The sequence below is a fragment of the Triticum dicoccoides genome, unplaced genomic scaffold, assembly GCF_002162155.2.
Source record: "Triticum dicoccoides isolate Atlit2015 ecotype Zavitan unplaced genomic scaffold, WEW_v2.0 scaffold91581, whole genome shotgun sequence".
In the NCBI taxonomy this organism is placed as follows: Eukaryota; Viridiplantae; Streptophyta; class Magnoliopsida; order Poales; family Poaceae; genus Triticum; species Triticum dicoccoides.
The window spans coordinates 1-4,423 of record NW_021310001.1 but is presented as its reverse complement, the minus strand read 5'-3'; the positions used below and the strand labels follow the sequence as shown (position 1 = coordinate 4,423).

The window sequence follows — 4,423 nt, the reverse complement described above, 5'->3', positions numbered from 1 at the left end:
CGTTGTGGCGCGGCAAGCGTGCACTGGTGCGGTTGAGAGGGAGGGGTGGAAACCGCGTTAAACTCGTCTCCGTAGTTGAGAGGGAGCGGCCAAAGCAATGTACAATCGTCTTTGTAGTGGAGCTGGGAGGGGCAAGGATAAGGGACGAAGACCGGGGTAACATGTCGGATGCGATCATACCAGCACTAAAGCACTGGATCCCATCAGAACTCCGAAGTTAAGCGTGCTTGGGCGAGAGTAGTACTAGGATGGGTGACCTCCTGGGAAGTCCTCGTGTTGCATTCCCTTTTTAATTTTTTTCGCGCCGCTTGCAAAACAAAACGCACGTGTAAGTAATATATTTACCGTGTTTTATTATTTTGCACGAGTGCGGTAAGTCATAGCTGGGTGCTCACGATTCACGGGTCCAGCATCGGCGTTGTGGCGCGGCAAGCGTGCACTCGTGCGGTTGAGAGGGAGGGGTGGAAACCGCGTTAAACTCGTCTCCGTAGTTGAGAGGGAGCGGCCAAAGCAATGTACAATCGTCTTTGTAGTGGAGCTGGGAGGGGCAAGGATAAGGGACGAAGACCGGGGTAACATGTCGGATGCGATCATACCAGCACTAAAGCACCGGATCCCATCAGAACTCCGAAGTTAAGCGTGCTTTGGCGAGAGTAGTACTAGGATGGGTGACCTCCTGGGAAGTCCTCGTGTTGCATTCCCTTTTTAATTTTTTTCGCGCCGCTTGCAAAACAAAACGCACGTGTAAGTAATATATTTACCGTGTTTTATTATTTTGCACGAGTGCGGTAAGTCATAGCTGGGTGCTCACGATTCACGGGTCCAGCGTCGGCGTTATGGCGCGGCAAGCGTGCACTGGTGCGGTTGAGAGGGAGGGGTGGAAACCGCGTTAAACTCGTCTCCGTAGTTGAGAGGGAGCGGCCAAAGCAATGTACAATCGTCTTTGTAGTGGAGCTGGGAGGGGCAAGGATAAGGGACGAAGACCGGGGTAACATGTCGGATGCGATCATACCAGCACTAAAGCACCGGATCCCATCAGAACTCCGAAGTTAAGCGTGCTTGGGCGAGAGTAGTACTAGGATGGGTGACCTCCTGGGAAGTCCTCGTGTTGCATTCCCTTTTTAATTTTTTTCGCGCCGCTTGCAAAACAAATCGCACGTGTAAGTAATATATTTACCGTGTTTTATTATTTTGCACGAGTGCGGTAAGTCATAGCTGGGTGCTCACGATTCACGGGTCCAGCGTCGGCGTTGTGGCGCGGCAAGCGTGCACTGGTGCGGTTGAGAGGGAGGGGTGGAAACCGCGTTAAACTCGTCTCCGTAGTTGAGAGGGAGCGGCCAAAGCAATGTACAATCGTCTTTGTAGTGGAGCTGGGAGGGGCAAGGATAAGGGACGAAGACCGGGGTAACATGTCGGATGCGATCATACCAGCACTAAAGCACCGGATCCCATCAGAACTCTGAAGTTAAGCGTGCTTGGGCGAGAGTAGTACTAGGATGGGTGACCTCCTGGGAAGTCCTCGTGTTGCATTCCCTTTTTAAATTTTTTCGCGCCGCTTGCAAAACAAAACGCACGTGTAAGTAATATATTTACCGTGTTTTATTATTTTGCACGAGTGCGGTAACTCATAGCTGGGTGCTCACGATTCACGGGTCCAGCGTCGGCGTTGTGGCGCGGCAAGCGTGCACTGGTGCGGTTGAGAGGGAGGGGTGGAAACCGCGTTAAACTCGTCTCCGTAGTTGAGAGGGAGCGGCCAAAGCAATGTACAATCGTCTTTGTAGTGGAGCTGGGAGGGGCAAGGATAAGGGACGAAGACCGGGGTAACATGTCGGATGTGATCATACCAGCACTAAAGCACCGGATCCCATCAGAACTTCGAAGTTAAGCGTGCTAGGGCGAGATTAGTACTAGGATGGGTGACCTCCTGGGAAGTCCTCGTGTTGCATTCCCTTTTTAATTTTTTTCGCGCCGCTTGCAAAACAAAACGCACGTGTAAGTAATATATTTACCGTGTTTTATTATTTTGCACGAGTGCGGTAAGTCATAGCTGGGTGCTCACGATTCACGGGTCCAGCGTCGGCGTTGTGGCGCGGCAAGCGTGCACTGGTGCGGTTGAGAGGGAGGGGTGGAAACCGCGTTAAACTCGTCTCCGTAGTTGAGAGGGAGCGGCCAAAGCAATGTACAATCGTCTTTGTAGTGGAGCTGGGAGGGGCAAGGATAAGGGACGAAGACCGGGGTAACATGTCGGATGCGATCATACCAGCACTAAAGCACCGGATCCCATCAGAACTCCGAAGTTAAGCGTGTTTGGGCGAGAGTAGTACTAGGATGGGTGACCTCCTGGGAAGTCCTCGTGTTGCATTCCCTTTTTAATTTTTTTCGCGCCGCTTGCAAAACAAAACGCACGTGTAAGTAATATATTTACCGTGTTTTATTATTTTGCACGAGTGCGGTAAGTCATAGCTGGGTGCTCACGATTCACGGGTCCAGCGTCGGCGTTGTGGCGCGGCAAGCGTGCACTGGTGCGGTTGAGAGGGAGGGGTGGAAACCGCGTTAAACTCGTCTCCGTAGTTGAGAGGGAGCGGCCAAAGCAATGTACAATCGTCTTTGTAGTGGAGCTGGGAGGGGCAAGGATAAGGGACGAAGATCGGGGTAACATGTTGGATGCGATCATACCAGCACTAAAGCACCGGATCCCATCAGAACTCCGAAGTTAAGCGTGCTTGGGCGAGAGTAGTACTAGGATGGGTGACCTCCTGGGAAGTCCTCGTGTTGCATTCCCTTTTTAATTTTTTTCGCGCCGCTTGCAAAACAAAACGCACGTGTAAGTAATATATTTACCGTGTTTTATTATTTTGCACGAGTGCGGTAAGTCATAGCTGGGTGCTCACGATTCACGGGTCCAGCGTCGGCGTTGTGGCGCGGCAAGCGTGCACTGGTGCGGTTGAGAGGGAGGGGTGGAAACCGCGTTAAACTCGTCTCCGTAGTTGAGAGGGAGCGGCCAAAGCAATGTACAATCGTCTTTGTAGTGGAGCTGGGAGGGGCAAGGATAAGAGACGAAGACCGGGGTAACATGTCGGATGCGATCATACCAGCACTAAAGCACCGGATCCCATCAGAACTCCGAAGTTAAGCGTGCTTGGGCGAGAGTAGTACTAGGATGGGTGACCTCCTGGGAAGTCCTCGTGTTGCATTCCCTTTTTAATTTTTTTCGCGCCGCTTGCAAAACAAAACGCACGTGTAAGTAATATATTTACCGTGTTTTATTATTTTGCACGAGTGCGGTAAGTCATAGCTGGGTGCTCACGATTCACGGGTCCAGCGTCGGCGTTGTGGCGCGGCAAGCGTGCACTCGTGCGGTTGAGAGGGAGGGGTGGAAACCGCGTTAAACTCGTCTCCGTAGTTGAGAGGGAGCGGCCAAAGCAATGTACAATCGTCTTTGTAGTGGAGCTGGGAGGGGCAAGGATAAGGGACGAAGACCGGGGTAACATGTCGGATGCGATCATACCAGCACTAAAGCACCGGATCCCATCAGAACTCCGAAGTTAAGCGTGCTTTGGCGAGAGTAGTACTAGGATGGGTGACCTCCTGGGAAGTCCTCGTGTTGCATTCCCTTTTTAATTTTTTTCGCGCCGCTTGCAAAACAAAACGCACGTGTAAGTAATATATTTACCGTGTTTTATTATTTTGCACGAGTGCGGTAAGTCATAGCTGGGTGCTCACGATTCACGGGTCCAGCGTCGGTGTTGTGGCGCGGCAAGCGTGCACTGGTGCGGTTGAGAGGGAGGGGTGGAAACCGCGTTAAACTCGTCTCCGTAGTTGAGAGGGAGCGGCCAAAGCAATGTACAATCGTCTTTGTAGTGGAGCTGGGAGGGGCAAGGATAAGGGACGAAGACCGGGGTAAAATGTCGGATGCGATCATACCAGCACTAAAGCACCGGATCCCATCAGAACTCCGAAGTTAAGCGTGTTTGGGCGAGAGTAGTACTAGGATGGGTGACCTCCTGGGAAGTCCTCGTGTTGCATTCCCTTTTTAATTTTTTTTGCGCCGCTTGCAAAACAAAACGCACGTGTAAGTAATATATTTACCGTGTTTTATTATTTTACACGAGTGCGGTAAGTCATAGCTGGGTGCTCACGATTCACGGGTCCAGCGTCGGCGTTGTGGCGCGGCAAGCGTGCACTGGTGCGGTTGAGAGGGAGGGGTGGAAACCGCGTTAAACTCGTCTCCGTAGTTGAGAGGGAGCGGCCAAAGCAATGTACAATCGTTTTTGTAGTGGAGCTGGGAGGGGCAAGGATAAGGGACGAAGACCGGGGTAACATGTCGGATGCGATCATACCAGCACTAAAGCACCGGATCCCATCAGTACTCCGAAGTTAAGCGTGCTTGGGCGAGAGTAGTACTAGGATGGGTGACCTCCTG

General features: G+C 52.0%; 10 non-coding genes and 1 pseudogene across 10 annotated transcripts; all 11 read left to right on the top strand.

Moving 5' to 3' along the window:
* The first annotated feature begins 166 nt into the window (after positions 1 to 166).
* On the top strand, positions 167 to 285 carry LOC119348415. Its single transcript, XR_005168941.1, has one exon. It is a non-coding gene; the product is annotated as a 5S ribosomal RNA (ribosomal RNA).
* Positions 286 to 582: 297 nt separating this feature from the next.
* On the top strand, positions 583 to 701 carry LOC119348410. Its single transcript, XR_005168936.1, has one exon. It is a non-coding gene; the product is annotated as a 5S ribosomal RNA (ribosomal RNA).
* Positions 702 to 998: 297 nt separating this feature from the next.
* LOC119348414 lies at positions 999 to 1,117 on the top strand. The gene has a single exon (XR_005168940.1). It is a non-coding gene; the product is annotated as a 5S ribosomal RNA (ribosomal RNA).
* Positions 1,118 to 1,414: 297 nt separating this feature from the next.
* On the top strand, positions 1,415 to 1,533 carry LOC119348416. Its single transcript, XR_005168942.1, has one exon. It is a non-coding gene; the product is annotated as a 5S ribosomal RNA (ribosomal RNA).
* Positions 1,534 to 1,830: 297 nt separating this feature from the next.
* On the top strand, positions 1,831 to 1,949 carry LOC119348411. The gene has a single exon (XR_005168937.1). It is a non-coding gene; the product is annotated as a 5S ribosomal RNA (ribosomal RNA).
* Positions 1,950 to 2,246: 297 nt separating this feature from the next.
* Positions 2,247 to 2,365, top strand: LOC119348408. The gene has a single exon (XR_005168934.1). It is a non-coding gene; the product is annotated as a 5S ribosomal RNA (ribosomal RNA).
* A 297-nt stretch (positions 2,366 to 2,662) lies between these two features.
* On the top strand, positions 2,663 to 2,781 carry LOC119348413. The gene has a single exon (XR_005168939.1). It is a non-coding gene; the product is annotated as a 5S ribosomal RNA (ribosomal RNA).
* Positions 2,782 to 3,078: 297 nt separating this feature from the next.
* LOC119348406 lies at positions 3,079 to 3,197 on the top strand. Its single transcript, XR_005168932.1, has one exon. It is a non-coding gene; the product is annotated as a 5S ribosomal RNA (ribosomal RNA).
* A 297-nt stretch (positions 3,198 to 3,494) lies between these two features.
* On the top strand, positions 3,495 to 3,613 carry LOC119348409. Its single transcript, XR_005168935.1, has one exon. It is a non-coding gene; the product is annotated as a 5S ribosomal RNA (ribosomal RNA).
* A 297-nt stretch (positions 3,614 to 3,910) lies between these two features.
* LOC119348407 lies at positions 3,911 to 4,029 on the top strand. Its single transcript, XR_005168933.1, has one exon. It is a non-coding gene; the product is annotated as a 5S ribosomal RNA (ribosomal RNA).
* A 297-nt stretch (positions 4,030 to 4,326) lies between these two features.
* On the top strand, positions 4,327 to 4,423 carry LOC119348412 (annotated as a pseudogene; the record flags this gene model as incomplete).